General features: G+C 41.4%; 1 pseudogene; it reads left to right on the top strand.

The window, feature by feature from the left end:
• Positions 1-18752, top strand: part of LOC113882813 — a 121833-nt pseudogene extending 103081 nt beyond the window's left edge.
• Positions 18753-19084: the final 332 nt, after the last annotated feature.

The following is a 19084-nucleotide window of genomic DNA, read 5'->3' on the forward strand; positions in this document are numbered from 1 at the left end:
CACATAGACAGTGGAGTATTACTCAGCCATTAAAAAGAATACATTTGAATTAGTTCTAATGAGGTGGATGAAACTGGAGCCTATTATACAGAGTGAAGTAAGCCAGAAAGAAAAACGCCAATACAGTATACTAACGCATATATATGGAATTTAGAAAGATGGTAACAATGACCCTGTATGCAAGACAACAAAAGAAACACAGATGTATAGAACAGTCTTATGGATTCTGTGGGAGAGGGAGAGGGTGGGAAGATTTGGGAGAATGGCATTGAAACATGTCACCAGTCCAGGTTCAATGCAGGATACAGGATGCTCAGGGCTGGTGCACTGGGATGACCCAGAGGGATGGTCAGGGAAGGGAGGTGGGAGGGGGCTCATGATGGGGAACACGTGTACACCTGTGGCAGATTCATGTTGATACAATATTGTAAAGTAATTAACCTCCAATTACAATAAATAAATTTATATTAAAAAAAGAAAAATAAATTTTCTAGGAAGAGGAAAGAGCCTTATGCTGAGCAAAAGCAGAACAAGTCAAGAAGGAGAGGAATGACTCTATAGGCAACAGGAAATAAAGTAAACAGGAATACATTCAATAATTGCTAACTTGGGGCTTAACCAGGTTCAAGGTCCATTAATTTGCAGAGAATTTTCTCCATCATTATACAACTTTTGTATAACCACCAGTAAGCAACTGGGTGAAAAGTGAACTTGCTGAATATGGATCAAAGACAAGGAGGCATGGAAGTTGTGGGGATCAGAGAGAAAGGTGGGGGGGTTAGTCATGCACCTAGGATTTTTATTACTTAAGGGAACAAAGCCAGGTGAGAAATGATGAATTGAGTAAGCAATGACTGGAAATTCTAAAGATGCCAAAGAACAGATGTGGTGGAAATGAAGGAGGGAAAGAGCCGAAAGAAGAGAGATCTTGGTCAGCCCAAGAGACTAGGTTTATTATTTCAGAGAGGAGCATGGGTGTGGTCATGGGAGATGCTGACTGAAGAGCCATGAAGGTAATGCTTAGCAGAACTGGGCGGGTCCGGGAACTTCGAGTCTTCAATGGCTAATGTGGCTTATATGGGTGTGTTGCCTAGAATGACCTTTGTTGTTGTTTAGTCACTCAGTCTTGTCCAATTCTTTGCGACCGCATGGACTGTAGCCCACTAGGCTCCTCTGTCCATGAGATTTCCCTGGGAAGAATATTGGGGTGGGCTGGCATTCCCTCGGGGAAGGCAATGGCACCCCACTCCAGTACTTTTGCCTAGAAAATCCCATGGACGGAGGAGCCTGGTAGGCTGCAGTCCATGGGGTCGTGAAGAGTCAGACACGACTGAGCGACTTCACTTTCACTTTTCACTTTCATGCATTGGAGAAGGAAATGGCAACCCACTCCAGCGTTCTTGCCTGGAGAATCCTGGGTACGGGGGAGCCTGGTGGGCCGCCGTCTCTGGGGTCGCACAGAGTCGGACACGACTGAAGCGACTTAGCAGCAGTAGCAGCAGCAGGCATTCCCTTCTCCAGGAGATCTTCCCAACCCAGGGATCAAACCCTTGTCTCTTGGATTGGCAGGCAGATTCTTTACCATTGAGCCACCTGGGAAGCCCCAGAATGACCTTAGAACCTGGAATTTCTGGCTCATGACCTTAAAAAGGTATTCTTCACACTGACCTGGAATAAATTTATCTGCAGCTGGGATAACCCTGAGAAAGTACAGATGCTTTGGTGGAGGCAGTAAAGGAAAAAAATAAACCTTTTTAAATGGACTACAGTTGCATGAAAAACTAGTGGTGAAGGTCTCAGGGAAGAAATGTGCCAAAGAAGGGACAGTGGAAGCAGGTCTTGAAGTTTAAAAAAAGAATTAAACTGGCAAAAAACAAACACCTTGGGGAAAGCATTTCAGCCTGAAGGAAGGGTAGAAACAGAGCCTAGGGTCTCTGTATCTGTCCTTACTCAGCTTGAAATTTGAAACTGTGAAATTGTATCATTCTTTCATCCTCATATACAAGCCACTCTTTGACTTGTCTTTTCTTTCAGACAAATTCACCCCCTCCTTTGTGGGGCACATACTAATGGGCACATAATAAATAAGTGGGCACTTCTGAGATCTATTTATTTCATGTTCCAATTATTTTTATTTGTTTCCTTCTCACATGAAGGAGACCACAGCCCAGCCTAGCAATTAGAGGAGAAATTCTTTAAACTGGCTGCAAATTATATAATGAGTATATTGTAAATGTAATTCAAATGATTAGAATTTGAATTAAACCTGCTTTGTGAAATTCAACATCTAAGAAGTGTCTATAGCACTTGAAGAAGGAAGGTGTTCAAAAGTCCTGGGGGGAGGCTTTAAAATATATAATTCAAGAGGAACTGGTGTGTATAGTTTGTGAGGCTGGAGCTGAGTTGACAGGCCAAAATAATTCATAAAATTATGAATGTGCCTCCAACAACTGTATGCTGCTGCTAAGTCATTTCAGTCGTGTCCAACTCTGTGTGACCCCATAGATGGCAGCCCACCAGGCTCCTCCATCCCTGGGATTCTTCAGGCAAGAATACTGGTATGGGTTGCCATTTCCTTCTCCAAGGCATGCATGCACGCTAAGTCGTTTCAGTCATGTCCGACTCTATGCGACCCTATGGATAGCAGCCCACCAGGCTCCTCTGTCCACAGGATTCTCTAGGCAAGAATACTGGAGTGGGCTGCCATTTCCTTCTCCACCAACAACTGTATATATCAAGATAAATCACAGAGGATTGGAGCTTCTACCCCAATAAGAGAGGATATGAAACATTTGAGACCATATTTTAAATTCCAGTATGGCACACAATTCATAGCCATTCTTTTCAACAGCTAAAGCCTTAAATAATGTCAGTATAAACATGTAATTGTAAATTTACAAATAAACACTCCAGTTGTGGAGTTGTCAGACACAGATTTTGCTTTTGGCTTGTCTCCCTGACCCTCAGTCAATATGTTAACAATAAAATAAAATGAGTTTTCTTTGCCACTGACACAAGGCAAATGACTCTCCCACTTTTGACATGTAACTAATTACAACCCTTTCTAAAATCATTGGGCCTTAGTGGGTAAAGAATTCACCTGCAATGCAGGAGACACAGGATACGTGGGTTCCATCCTTGGGTTGAGAAGATCCCCTGGAGAAGGGAATGGCAATCCACTCCAGTATTCTTGACTGAAAAATCTCATGGACAGAGAAGCCTGGCAGGCCATAGTCCAAAGGGTTGCTAAGAGTTGGATACAACTGAGCAATTAAGCTTTACTAAAATCATTACTAATGATTTTTAGATATTTTATGCAGGTTAATTTTCTATACTAAATAGTAATTATCAGACATAGACTTGCTTTCGGCCATTCTAAGGAATGGCTAAGAATTGTATGCCATATTGGAATTTAAAATATGGTCTCAGATGTTATTTAAGCTAAATAACCTTAGCCTCATACTCTGTTTCTCAACTCCAAGACAAGGAACTCATCCCAGGATAGCTTCTAAGTCAGTGACTAATGCCACAGAAGGAGAGAGACAGAGAAGGTGAGAGAGATGGAGGAAAGAATAATCCAGTTTGCCATGACAGTGTGATTTAAGGATAAAGACACAAAAGTGTAGACAATATTGAGAAAATAGTGGGTGTTCCAATCTCAGTCTAAAGCTGTTTGCACCTAGGAGTCAGTGATATGGAGAAAGATAAAGAGAGTTAGATAAAGATTATTAAAATCTAGCAATAATACATCAGAAATGAATTCAAATTTCTAAAAAGTTTGGACTTTAAAGGGGAAATCCTAAATAAACTCTATGAACAGAGTGTCTTGATGATCTAGCAGCTGGTGTATTATTTTCTATGAAAAAGTCTGTGCTTTGTGATTTAAAATATAACTTAGGTCAGGTAGATCAAGACCTGAAAACAAATTCAATGTTCCAATAACCGACCATAACAAGCAACTCTCCAGTGTGTTCTCTGAGGTTTTAAAGGCATTTGGAAGGTAATAAAGGCTTAAGAATGTTCTCTGAGACCAACTCCACATTGACATTTTTTATGTATGGATCTCCTGTTTTCTCCTACAAAGACTCACATCCTTAAAAGGTAGTCTGAGAGGTCATTTGTTAATGAGGTTTAACGAAATCTAGCTTCAAAACATAGATGAGTCAGGAACTTAAATTTATGGGTCTAATAATTGGAAGTAGGCAAACTTTCCTTCCTCTTAAAAGAAGTTTATACACGTAATGCAAAACTGATGCTTATTGATCCATCTATTCATTTCTCTTAGAGTTTTTCCATGTTTACCTATTAGAAAGTGAACACCAATTGAAAAGGGGCAGTAAGAATAGCAGCTGCTTCACCTTCCTAGTTCTGACCTAATGCAGCATCTATTGCAAAAATTACATATTTTATGTTAACAGTTGAGGTGCCCATGGCAGAAACTCAGCACAAAATTTTATACTGTCAAAACGGCTCAATGGCAGAACAAAAAATGAGTGTAGATGGAGCCATATTCTGAAAGGACTGGATCGAGGATGTTAGGACCATTAGGATTCACTTATTCTTCTTTTATCAGCTCTCTCTCTTTTTTTTTAACCTTTTATGTGTGTTTTTTTTTTCTTCTATCTGTGTAGATTTGCTATTTCTTCATGGCTGAAATCATGACCTCAGACAATTCTGAGCCTTCCATAAGGGTTCCTCAAGTTTAAACTGATGACATTTTAAAGCTGGATCATTCTTTCTTTGAGAGATCTGTTTTGTGGAATGTAGCCTGTTTAGCAGTCTCTCCGGTCTCTGACCACTGGTCTCCCCTCTCCTGAGCTGTAACAACCAGAAACCAAACATCAAATATCCCCTGAGGGGAAAAAGTGTCCCCACTTGAGAATCACTGCCTTGCAGGCTTAAAGTCAGAGAAGAAGGAGCTGCCATTCACCCATCTTTCATTTGGAAAGATCCTACAGAATGCTTTGTTCACGTGTGGACCACATACCTATCCTAAACCACATTTTTTGACAAGGAGGAAAAAAGAGAACAACTTTATGACTTTGGGTTACATCTTAGGACATACAAAGCACAAATTGTAAAATAAAAAGGTGATAAATTGATCATCAAAATTAGTTTTACTCTTTGACAGGCACTGGACTGTGAAGAAAGCTGAGTGCCGAAGAACTGATGCTTTTAAACTGTGGTGTTGAGAAGACTCTTTAGAGTCCCTTGGACTGCAAGGAGATCCAACCAGTCCATTCTGAAGGAGATCAGCCCTGGGATTTCTTTGGAAGGAATGATGCTAAAGCTGAAACTCCAGTACTTTGGCCACCTCATGCGAAGAGTTGACTCCTTGGAAAAGACTCTGATGCTGGGAGGGATTGGGGGCAGGAGGAGAAGGGGACGACAGAGGATGAGATGGCTGGATGGCATCACTGACTCAATGGACGTGAGTCTCAGTGAACTCCGGGAGTTGGTGATGGACAGGGAGGCCTGGCGTGCTGTGATTCATGGGGTCGCAAAGAGTCGGACACGACTGAGCGACTGAACTGAACTGCACTGAACTGATAAAAAAATGAAAAGCCACAGACTGGCAAAACAAATATCTGATAATATTTGAATATTGAATATTTGAATATCTATATTCAGAATATAGAACGAATTCTTACCACTCCTTTAAGAGAAGATGGGCAATCCAGTAAAACATTGGCAAAAGATTTGGACACCTCACAAAAGAAGATATGCAAAGTAAAAACTAGCATAGGAAAAGATGTTCATCATCATGAGAAAAATACACATTAAAACCACAATGAGCTACACCCACTAGGATGACTAACATGAAAAGTACCAGCTGTTGGTGTAGATGTTGAGCAATTGGTGGGGATGCACAAAGACAAGGATAACAGACACTTTGGAAAAGTTTGGCAGTTTTGTATCAAGCTAAACATGTATTTAACATCCAGAAATTCCTCCTCCAGGCATTTCACCAAGAGAAATAGAGCATATGTCTACACAAAGGTCTAGATGCAAATGTTCCCAAACTTTATTCATCATGCCAAACTCTGGGAACAAAGCATCAGCTGATGAATAGATACATTGTTGTCCTTCCTTAGAATTGAATGTGACTCTTTAAATGGAACACAGCAACAAAAAGTAAAAACTATTAATATGTGCAAAAATACGGATGATTCTCAAAATAATTATGCTAAATGAAAGAAGCATGATATACTATACCACCTTTTACTGTATGTAATTCTATTCATTTAATATTCTGAAAAGCCAAAACTGAAAGGAGAGAAATCAATTCTAGGATCTAAGAGTAGATGGAAAGAACTCACTATGAAGAAGCAGGAGGAATCCTTTTGAGGAGATGAAAATGTTCTATATCCTCATTGTACTGGTGGTTACCTGACTCTGTATATGCATGCTAAATCACTTCAGTCATGTCTGACTCTGCAACCGCATCAACCCCATGGAGAAGGAAAACAGTTGCCATTTCCTACTTCATACGTGACTCTGTAAATGTGTCAAATTTCACCAAACTTTACACTTCAGAGTGAATTTTATTGGGAATTTATGTAAATGAAACTTCAATGTATCTGATTTAAAACCATATATAATTTTAAAAAACATAGCTCAACCCTAAATTTAATATGCCCCAACCACTTTCTTCATGAAATAGGAAGTTCTTCAAAGAAGTCAATACTGGCTGCATATAATGACTTCATTAATTTGTCCATTCATTCATCCAATAGTTGTTTATATTGTATCTACTATTTGCTGGGAAATGACCTAATGCTTAGGACATGTCTATGTATAGAACCAAAGATACCTACACTTAGGGAACTTACCTTCCAGACACAGGAAAATAGATTTAAAAAATAATGTCTACCAGAAGAAAAAGGAAATTCTATCCTACTCTTGTCATTTAGTTGCTAAGTCATGTCGGACTCTCTGAGACCCCATGGACCATAGCCCACCAGGCTCCTCTGTCCGTGGGATTTCCCAGGCAACAATACTGGAGTAGGTTGTCATTTCCTTCTCCAGAGGATCTTCCTGACCCAGGGATCAAACCTGATTCTCCCATATTGCAGGCAAAATTCTTTACCACTGAGCCACCAGGGAAGCCCTCAAGCCTACTCCGGGTGATACAAGACAAAAAAGAGAAAAGAGCAGGAAATGATTAGGAGATATGGAATAAGCAGAGAAGAGGAGGACTGTGTAGTATCCATAAATTTAGGCTTGTTGAGAAGGTAAGCTGTGAGCAAACACAGGAAGATTAGAAATTTAACAAAGGAAAAATCTGGCAGAACTTTTCAGATGGACAGAACACTAAAGCAAAGGTCCCATAACAGGAGTGTGATGAAATCATTGAGGAACAATATGGAGACCTATGTGGCTGCAAAGGAGTGGGGTGGGGGGAAGTGAAGAGGAGGAAGAAGGGGAGAAACGGGATTGGGGAGGGAGGAAGGAGAGTTTTACAATGTAGGTTTTGTCCTCATTCAAGTACCATGAGGCCAGCAGAGCAGCAGAAGACTGCCATTAACAAGAGAGTGGTTACTCCCAGCTCCCAAGTGGAGGGGGTTCCCCACACCACACAGAGGAAATCCAAGGGTTCCAGTCAAGAGGCAGAAGGAGTTTGGGGGAAGCATAGACGAGAGCCCTGATTGTGATTTCCTAGGAAAAGAACAGGCGAGGCAGGGTAAGCAGGCCTAGCATTGGCTACATTAATAATTCCGGCAGGCTTTGGGGTGCAGGGCTGTCCTGAGTTGTCTGGTTCCTGGCCTTGGGGTGATCAGGACAGTGGATAGTGGCCTGGAATGTGACAGCCTAGTAAGGTAGAGGGCTGGAGTGTGGGTACCATTGGCTGGTTGTATAAAGCAAGATGTGCTCACAGATGGTCTCTAAGGACTGGGAGGCCCTGAGAGGGCCATCTCTTCCTGATCATCAAGGCACAAGAAGCTAGAGCATCAAGAATACAGAAAGTTTTCCTCACTGTTTGGCTTCAGTGAAGGCTCAACCAATGACAGGCTCCAGGAGATGGGGTGGAGGAGTGGAAGGATGGGTACTTCCCTGGTTCCATCTCTTCCAAGTTGCTGCGGGCTGGCTGCATCTCTCTTCTGAAGGCCTCCACCCTTTAGGACAGCTGCTACCCTCTCCAGGTTCAGGTACCCTCCCTATCCCTTGGCTCTTTACACCTGCTAACAGCTCCTCACTTCTGCTTCCTTTGGGAGCCAGAACAATTGCTTGTCTGTTTCCTTTAAACCCATCTTCTTTTTTTTGCAAACAGGTTTTCTTCATGTCCCCTCAATTATCTTATCTGAATGTGCCACCTTCTTCCTGTTCAGACCCTGACTTTTACAAAGACCAAATTCATTCATGATGAGACTCAAGTAAGCACCCACTGGACAGATTTGTCAGTTGTCTAGTCTTGGTTCCCTAAAGATAATACAATGGACTCACTCAAAAAAGTGTTGACTGGCACTATATCTGACAAGCCATGATTTAATTTAGCCAATGCTTCATTTTCTCCCTAAGATCCATTCAGTTCTTAAGACTTCAGCACCAGTTCTTAAGACTAAGAACTAAGCATTCAATTCTTAAGACTTCTTCATTTCAATCACCAACATACTTTAACTTCTTGTTTATATTGGAGTATAGCAATTAACAATGTTGTGACAGTCTTGGGTGGATGGCAAAGAGGCTCAACTATACACATATGTGTATCCATTCTTCCCCAGACTCCCCCCACATCCAGGCTGCCGCATAACAGTGAGCAGACTTGCCTGTGTCAACCACCAATGTGTTTTAAAGCCATTTCACATACACACACACACACACACACACACACACACACACACACAGCCCCCAAGACGTTATTGTCGTTATTGTGTCAGTCTTTATGAACTATCAACAGCAGAGCAATAAAAAGAAATAATAAAGTCGAGTTGAGAGATGAGCAACTAAGCATTCCCACAAGCTAACCTCTCTATACCTGTAACTGAGACTTACACCTCAGCAATATTACACACGATTTACACATCACAGACCATCAGAGGTGCTGACAGCCAGGCCAGGCCCCGTCTATAATGCTCATGAATGCAAACAGCCTCATGGACCACTTTGTGAATCAATGTGTCATCTCCAGGCAGGGGTGGCCTATAAAACAGTATCACCAGATGGATTCATTGAGCATGACATCCTCTAATAACAAATTCTCAGAGCAGGCACTATTTTTATTTCCATTTTCAAAGGAGGAAACAAAGGAACACACAGGTTAAGAAATTACCCAAATTCACAGAATTAATAAGTGTTAGAGCTGGGGTAGGATAGAATAATGGATCTTAGATATAAACCAGTAAGTCGATGGTGAGACGAGTCCTCCGTTAATCCTTGCTAAAGATGATGCTGGAAAAGACCCTGATGCTGGGAAAGATTGAGAGCAGGAGGAAAGGGGGGTGACAGAGGATGAAATGGTTGGATGGCATCATGGACTCAATGGACATGAATCTGAGCAAACTCCAGGAGACAGTGAAGGACAAGGAAGCCTGGCATGCTGCAGTCTATAGGGTCGCAAAGAGTCAGACATAACTTAGTGACTGAACAACAACAAAGATTAAATGGCCAATCATATGTCCTCTTCAGACTCCATTTCCACATACAGGAAACAGAGATCAAAGAAGTGACACTATATAATGCTGTTGTAATGAACTGCATTAAATGAGAAAATGAAAGTGAAGTACTTGGTTTGGTAAATTTTACAGAATACCAATTTCTTAAGTTTCTGGAAATATCTGTCAAATGCAATTGTTTTCATTAGAGTATTAACATCTTAATTATTGTTTCTCGATGTTGTCTCCAAGATAGTAAAATAAAACATCCATTTCTTCCACATTATAATAAAAAGCTATAAAATCCACATAGAAGAGGCTATTTTTAATTCTTCAACTTTCAAAACAGAGGTACATCCAAATGCAAATTTCAACCAGGGCCAGAGAAAAAATTATGTTTCACACGTTCCCCAAAGGTGAAAAAACAAACTTTCTTTGGATGTGCCTGGTGGAAAATTTGAACCCCACTCTGAAGAATCTCAATGTGTTGGGTTGTATCCTACCCTAAAGCCACACTCTTTTCAGAAGAACAGGGACCGGAGCAGCTCATAACACTATAGGAAATCCGGCATCTTCCTTGCAACATATTCTTGTTTCTCATCCAGTTTTATTATACCTTGTAGGTAAGATTTAGGGTGAAATCTACTATTTTTTATTGGAGTGGAGTAATGGAAAATATCATGAATTCACACAGATTAAAAGCATGTGCTAAGTCACTTCAGTTGTGTCCAACTCAGCAACCCCGTGGACTATAGCCCACCAGGCTCCTCCATCCATGGGATTCTCCAGGCAAGAATACTAGAGTGGGTTGCTGTTTCCTCCTCCAGGAGATCTTCCCAACCCAGGGAACAAACCCACGTCTCCTGCATTGGCAGGCGGGTTCTTTGCCACTTGCACCACCTGGGAAAGCCATGGTGCGAGTGGTCCTCCATGCAGGGCAGCAAAGGAGACACAGACATAAAGAACAGACTTTTGGACTCAGTGCGAGAAGGTGAGGGCGGGGTGATTTGAGAGAATAGAATTGAAACCCGTATATTACCATATGTAAAATAGATGACCAGTGCAAGTTTGGTGCATGAAGCAGGGCACCCAAAGCTGCTGCTCTGGGACAACCTAGAGGGATGGAATGGGGACGAAGGTGGGAGGGGGTTTCCGTATGGGGGGGACACATGTATACCTATGGCCAATTCATGTTGATGCATGGCAAAAATCATCACAATATTATAAATTATCCTCCAGTTAAAATAAACTAATTACTTTAAAAGCATAGAGATTCCACAAAGTCAACAAATGTAATGTCCTATTTCACCCCCAAGGTGCATACACAGATATCGTAGCCCAGTCTCTCCAACGGACATGTGGTACAGGGAATCTGGGAGAGAAGCCAGAGCATCCAGTGCTGAGGGCTTCCTCTGTGACTCAGTGCCCATCAAAACACGTCTTGTCCTGGCCTTCTGCCCACTGACAAATACCAGTGATTTTGCCAGTCACATAGCTATCCATGATAGCTATCGTTATCTTTTTTTTTTAATTTTATTTTATTTTAAAACTTTACAATATTGTATTGGTTTTGCCATATATCGAAATGAATCTGCCACAGGTATACATGTGTTACCCATCCTGAACCCTCCTCCCTCCCCATACCATCCCTCTGGGTCGTCCCAGTGCACCAGCCCCAAGCATCCAGTATCGTGCATCGAACCTGGACTGGCGACTCGTTCCATATATGATATTATACATATTTCAGTGCCATTCTCCCAAATCATCCCACCCTCTCCCTCTCCCACAGAGTCCAAAAGACTGTTCTATACATCAGTGTCTCGTTTACTGTCTCGTATACAGGGTTATTGTTACCATCTTTCTAAATTCCATATATATGCGTTAGTATACTGTATTGGTGTTTTTCTTTCTGGCTTACTTCTCTCTGTATAATAGGCTCCAGTTTCATCCACCTCATTAGAACTGATTCAAATGTATTCTTTTTAATGGCTGAGTAATACTCCATTGTGTATATGTACCACAGCTTTCTTATCCATTCATCTGTTGATGGACATCTAGGTTGCTTCCATGTCCTAGCTATCATATCTTTTAAGAAAGCTTAAAGATACAGAAATATGGTACACATGTTTAGAATGTCAACTATGTTTCATGGTCACTTAAAAGCAATTTTATTATTTTTAAAAAGACATGAAAATATTATGGGCTATGATTCACAAGTCACATTAATTTTAATAAAGAAATAGAAAATTTTTGAAGAAATTTGACTCTTGGTTCAGGTTTTTAAGGCAGAACCCCCAGTCCCATAATGTCTAAGCTATGCGTTTCTCTCTTTTGACACTGGTAGTTTAATGATAATTAAAGGAATCATTCTACAAGGCAGACGATAGCATCCTGTGTTAGTTATGGAATGTTAGGAGGCTTTGCCATTGAAGTCTTTCTCTAATTCTGCCTAATAATGCCACTGACTTCTTGTATATGCCGCATAAGATGATATGTAGAAGAACATTTCTATAGTTAGGTAACCCAAAGACATGAAGTTTTTTATTCAAAATGAACATGCGGAATAGGAGAAGGGGAGGGCATGCTGAGAGTAGCAAACCTATTGCATTGTTTGGATGTTAATTTCAAGGTAATAGTGAGATGCAGGATCTAGAGCATAAAAGAATAAGTAATGAGGACTCTATGTTAACTTGCCCATTTTAACCCCAAACTGGTTCCCATCTACACACACAAAGACACACACATATACACAGTCACTAAAAATTGCAGAGTAAAGAAACTGATTTAAAAAATTAAAAGTAAAATATTCTCTGAAGTTTTGACCACTACATAATGAATAATATAATAGTCTATACAAGAGAAGGAAATGGCAACCCATTCCAGTACTCTTGCCTGGAAAATTCCATGAATGGAGGAGCCTGGTAGGTTACAGTCCATGGGATGGCAGAGAGTTAGACATGACTGAGCAACTTCACCTCAGCTTCAGCATCAGTCCTTCTTTCAGAATAGCTCTACTGTACCACGTATTTGGGCTCGCTGAAAAGACTCTGATGCTGGGAAGGATTGGGAGCAGGAGGAGAAGGGGACGACAGAGGATGAGATGGCTGGATGGCATCACCGACTCGATGGACGTGAGTTTGAGTGAACTCCAGGAGTTGGTGATGGACAGGGAGGCCTGGCGTGCTGTGATTCGTGGGGTCACAAAGAGTCGGACACGACTGAGCGACTGAACCGAACTGGGTGGCGCTAGTGGTAAAAAAAAAAAAACAAAAAACACCCCGCCTGCCAACACAGGAGACCTAAGAGACGTGGGTTTGGCCCCTGGGTTGGGAAGATCCCCTGGGTCAGGAAGATCCCCTGAGGAGGGCATGGCAACACACTCCACTATTCTTGCCTGGAGAATCACATGAACAGAGGAGACTGGTGCGCTACAGTCCAAAGGGTCACAAAAAGTCAGACATGACTGAAGAAACTTCCCACACACTCACACAATACCACCTGTTTAACTTCATGTCAGATCGTGACCTTAAAAATCAAGACATCGAATGGTTAATGAGAAAACAGGCAAAAGTTTGAAGGGATAATTCAGCAAATTAATCCTTTCATTTCAAAATGTTTAACTCAATATAATGAGTGACATAAACTAAAATTCTGTTCACATTTTATATACTACTATTTAGTTTCAACTAAATAAAGTTTTGTTATAAGAACTTAAAAGGTCTAATTATAAAAACTTAAAGATATGATTTTAAGTCCAGTATCATTAGTTTAGAAAGCTCTAAGTTGTTTTGCATGTATACTTGAGGTTTACCTGCTGAATTTGTCTTGGAATACATGTTATAGTGTCTTATCTCTCTGTCATTTGAAGGGTTACTAGCCTGGAGAGTTTTTTTTAAGCCTTGAAACTTGAAAAATGTCATTTCCTTATCATCATCAACAGCCTTGTAATTTCTAGGTAAGAGTATTCTCTCAGGGCTTTCTGAGCACTGGGAGCTGGTTCATGAGATAGGCGGAAGGTGTAACTTGGTAACATTACTTTTCTAACTCCGAATCTGTGACGATATTACAGAAGCTTGAAAGTCTCCTGTTATACTTTTTCTTTTAATTTCATTGTTTTCTGACATGCACACACAGCAGAGAACTGTACACACAGTTTCCTATATTATCTAGCTCTTCTTGTTCTATTCTGCTCATAATGAAATTCAAATTGTATTCAAGAGCTCATTCTCCAGCATGAGAATTTTTAAGAGGAAACTAACCTCCAAGTCTTAACTCTGCCATTATTCCCTAAAAAGGCAAGACACTATTAGATTCATTTTATTTAATTATGCCTTCCCCAACCCAGTAAAACATTAATGTCTCTAATAACAAAGTACAGAATGGATATTTCCAAAGAGAACCTCTGGATGCTAGACTTCTGGGTGTCAAGTCTGTTAAGTGGCTATTCTTTCAAGCTTAAAACTTGCTGTTCTTGTTCATGGGATATTTTAAGAGCTGCACTCTTCCATCTAATTTTTAAATACATACTCAACAGCCACCATGTGCTGTTATTGGAGCCTCAGACTCAGAAGCAATGTAATATTTAAAAGTCTAAGAGGTGAGCTATATCAGTTCAGTTACTCAGTTGTGTCCAACTCTTTGAGACCTAAAGGAATGCAGCACACCAGGCTTCCCTGTCCATCACCAACTCCTGGAGCTTACACAAACTCATGTCCATTGAGTCAGTGATGCCATCCAACCATCTCATCCTCTGTGGGGGAGCTATATAATGTACAAATAAAATAATTTTGGATAGCAATAAGTGCAATGAAATTAAAAGATGCTTGCTGCTTGGATGAAAAGCTAAGAGAAACCTAGACAGTGTATTCAAAAAAGACAATGGCAACCCACTCCAGGACTCTTGCCTGGAAAATCCCATGGGCAGAGGAGCCTGGAAGGCTGCAGTCCATGGGGTCGCTGAGGGTTGGACACAACTGAGCGACTTCACTTTCACTTTTCACTTTCATGCATTGGAGAAGGAAATGGCAACCCACTCCAGTGTTCTTGCCTGGAGAATCCCAGGGACGGGGGAGCCTGGTGGGCTGCCATCTATGGAGTCGCAGAGTCGGACACAACTGAAGTGACTTAGCAGCAGCAGCAGACAGTGTATTAAAAAGCAGAGACATCACTTTGTCCACAAAGGTCTGTATAGTCAAAGCTCTGGTTTTTCCAGTAGTCAGGTCCAGATGTGAGAGTTGGACCATAAAGAAGTCTGAGTTCTGAAAAATTGATGCTTTCGAATCGTGGTGCTGGAGAAGACTCTTGAGAGTCCCTTGGACAGCAAGGAGATCAAACCAGTCAATCCCTAGAGGAAATCAACCCTGAATATTCATTGGAAGGACTGATGCTGAAGCTCCAATATTTTGGCTACCTGATGCATAGACCTGACTCATTGGAAAAGGCCCTGATGCTGGGAAAGATTAAGGGCAGGAGGAGAAGGGGCAACAGAGGATGAGATGGTTGGGTGGTATCCCCTACTCAATGGACATGAGTTTCAGGAAACTCCAGGAGATAGTGAAGGACAGGGAAACCTGGCATACTGCAGTCCATGAGGTCAAAAAGTATTGGACATGACTTAGCAACTGACCAAAAACAAGGTGAAAATCAAATCAAATGACATGCTAGTAAGTGACTGAGTAGAAACTGGTTACAGAAGTTCTTTCTGAGAAACTGACATTTGAGCTGAGAATCAAACAAGGATCCAATCATGCAAAAGTCTAAGGGAACTGGATCTGGGCAGAAAAGGAAGAAAGAGCAGGAAGAACATAACTGGCGTGGCCGAGGAATAGGAAACAAGCCAACTAAATGAGGAGCAAGAGAGCAGTAAAGATGTTGGAGAACATCAGTCAGAACACTGGCAACCTGGAATTTTTTTTAAGAACCATGAGAGGTCACCAGAAATTCTTAGGCAGAAGAATACCATCATCTATTTTTATTTTTCCAGAGAAATTACCCTGGCTTTTAAAATTTTATTCATTTGAAAGTGTACTCAAGAGGACAAGAGTTGCAGAAGCCAATAGCTGTCCATGTGAAATAACCCTGTACTAGGCTCTAGTAGGAATGTCATCCAAGATTATGCTTTCCAAAGCCAAGGCATATTAGAACAACCTGGCAAGTTTTTAGAGCCATTAAAAACACAGATTTACAGGCCTTACTTCTTCCAGGTTCTGATTCTGGTCTAGGGTTGAGGCCAAGGCTCTTTTTAAAAATCTCCCCAGATGTCTCTGAGGCACAGTCAGTCAGTTCAGTCACTCAGTCTTGTCTGACTCTTTGCAACCCCATGAATCACAGCACGGCAACCCTGCTTAAAAACCCCTGATTTGGGCTTCCCTGGTGGCTGGGTGGTAAAGAATCTGCCTGCCAATGCAGGAGACATGGGTTCGACCCCTGGTCCAGGAAGATCCCACATGCTGTGGAGCAACTAAGCCTGTAGGCCACAACTACAGAGCCCATGCTCCACAATGAGAAAAGCCGCCTCAATGAGAAGCCAGCACATAGCAACGAAGAATAGCCCCCAATCGCCACAACCAGAGAAGATCCCACACAGCAAAGAAGACCCAGCACACTCAAAATAAAATAAAATAAATAAATAAACAAAAATTATTTTTTTAAAAAAACCTTATCTAAGCCACGTCTACCTAAGAATAGTTGAGAAGATTATCTTAAATGCCAAATAAATTTTCCATATTAAAAAACTGTACAATGAATACCCATTTTTAAAATAATATGTTTTCCTATCGTTCCAAAGGGGGAAAGGGTGAGAGGGATAAATTAGGAGTTTGGGCTTAACAGATACAGATTACTATATACAAAGAGACAGACAACAAGGACCTACTGTGTAACACGGGGAACTATACTCAGTATCTTTTACCAATGAACAATGGAAAAGAATCTGAAAAAGAATACATACATGTGCAATTGAATCACTTTGCTGTATACCTGAAACCAACAACTATATATCAATAAAGAAAAATTTAACGTTAAAAAAATAAATTTTCTCACAATTATTTTTCATAACATGGAAGGGAATCAGTGTTATTTATGGATAAGAACACAGATACTGAAATAGTCCCTTTGATGTTCCTTCTGTTTAGTGTTTGTCACCTGCAACCTCTCTTAAAGCTAGTCAATGCAGGGAAAGACAACTATCACATGGTATCAGTTACACGTGAAATCTAAAATACGAAACAAATGAACTTATGTACAAAACAGAAACAGACTCACAGACATACAGACCTGAGGTATGTTTACCAAAGGAGAAAACACGGTGGGGTGGATAAAGCAGAAGTTTGGGAACTGACATATACACACTACTATACCATTTAACTTCTATGCAGAGTACATCACGAGAAACGCTGGGCTGGAAGAAGCACAAGCTGGAATCAAGATTGCCAGGAGAAATATCAATAACCTCAGATATGCAGATGACACCACTCTAATGGCAGAAAGTGAAGAGGAACTCAAAAGCCTCTTGATGAAAGTGAAAGAGGAGAGTGAAAAAGCTGGCTTAAAGCTCAACATTCAGAAAACAAAGATGGCATCTGGTCCTATCACTTCATGGGAAATAAATGGGGAAACAGTGGTAACAGTGTCAGACTTTATTCTTTTGGGATCCAAAATCACTGCAGATGGTGATTGCAGCCATGAAATTAAAAGACGCTTACTCCAACCTAGATAGCATATTCAAAAGCAGAGACATTACTTTGCCAACAAAGGTCCGTCTAGTCAAGGCTATGGTTTTTCCAGTGGTCATGTATGGATGTGAAAGTTGGACTATAAAGAAAGCTGAGTGCTGAAGAATTGATGCTTTTGAACTGTGGTGTTGGAGAAGACTCTTGAGAGTCCCTTGGACTGCAAGGAGATCCAACCAGTCAATCCTAAAGGAGATCAGTCCTGGGTGTCCATTGGAAGGACTGATGCTGAAGCTGAAACTCCAATACTTTGGCCACTCATGTGAAGAGTTGACTCATTGGAAAAGACCCTGATGCTGGGAGGGATTGGGGGCAGGAGGAGAAGGGGACGACAGAGGATGAGATAGCTGGATCGCATCACCGACTCGATGGACATGAGTTTGAGTGAACTTCGGGAGTTGGTGATGGACAGGGAGGCCTGGCGTGCTGCGATTCATGGGGTCACAAAGAGTCAGACATGACTGAGCAAATGAACTGAACTAATATACGTAAAATAGATGAACAGCAAGGACTTATTGTATAGAACAGGGAGCTACACTCAGTATCTTGTAATGATATAAATAGAAAAGAATCTGAAAAACATATGCATATAAAACTGGATTAATTTGCTGCATACCTGAAACTAACACAACATTGTAAGTCAACTATACTTCAACAGAAAGAATTAAATTTTATAAAGCTTCTATGCTGTGCATTTGGCAGTCCCTCTTAACTGTCTCTTACTTCAACACTGCTTGGGCAAACAGACCCAAGGATGCCCCTTGCTCCAGCCTCCCATCACCCTTCAACCTTTAATTTGGTTGCAACCTTTGGAATCAGCTACTCAGCTCTCCTGGAACACTTAGACAAGCCAATGCCATTTTTTGAGCTTAACTCAGCTCCCAGATTCATCAGAATTATTCTACCCAGTGGAGGCCATGGTCAACCACCACCTCGTGAACCTGCATCTGCAAGCCGCCTACACCTACCTCTCTCCAGACTTCTGTTTCAACCACAACAATGTGTTTCTGGAGGCATGGGCCATTATTTCCAGGAATTGGCCAAAAAGAAGCACCAGGGCACCAAGCATCTCTTGAAAATGCAAAACCAACATGGCGGTCATGCCCTCTACCAGGACGTGCAGAAGCCATGTCAAGATGACTGGGGTAAAAATCCAGGATGCAATGGAGACCACCCTTCTCATGGAGAAGAACCTGGACCAAGCCCTTTTGGATCTGCAAGACCTGGGTTCTCCCCGTGCAGACTCAACCTCTGTGACTTCCTGGAGAGACATGCCCTAGATAAGCAAGTGAAACTTATCAAGAAGATGGGCGCCACTTGGAACAACCTCCGCAGGCTGGCTGGTCCCCAAGCCAGACTGGGTGAGTAGCTCTTCCAAAGGTTCACCCTCCAACACAACCAGGAGCCTCTGGAGCCCAGCGGCTTTTGAGGAGCACTGCCTAATGTCAAGGCTTCTACCTGAAGCCCCTGTCTGCAGCCACTCGGTGGCTTTTTAACATCCTGGAGCCCTCTCTCAAGCTTTGGACCAAATGGAAACAATAAAACTTTTTGCAGCAAAAAGAAGAAAAAAAAAAGCTTCTATGCTTATCTTTGTTACTTTCATCTTCCTACCACTTTGCCAGAAGCATCTTAATTAGACCCAATGTCAGTATACTTTTTGTGTGTGCCAATTCTCTTACCACATGCTGATGAAGTAAAACTGAGAAATAAAGTTAACTTTGACCAAAAAAATCTTTTTTCTAAGCTGGTCAGTTTATTTCC

Source organism: Bos indicus x Bos taurus, chromosome 24, assembly GCF_003369695.1.
Source record: "Bos indicus x Bos taurus breed Angus x Brahman F1 hybrid chromosome 24, Bos_hybrid_MaternalHap_v2.0, whole genome shotgun sequence".
In the NCBI taxonomy this organism is placed as follows: domain Eukaryota; kingdom Metazoa; phylum Chordata; class Mammalia; order Artiodactyla; family Bovidae; genus Bos; species Bos indicus x Bos taurus.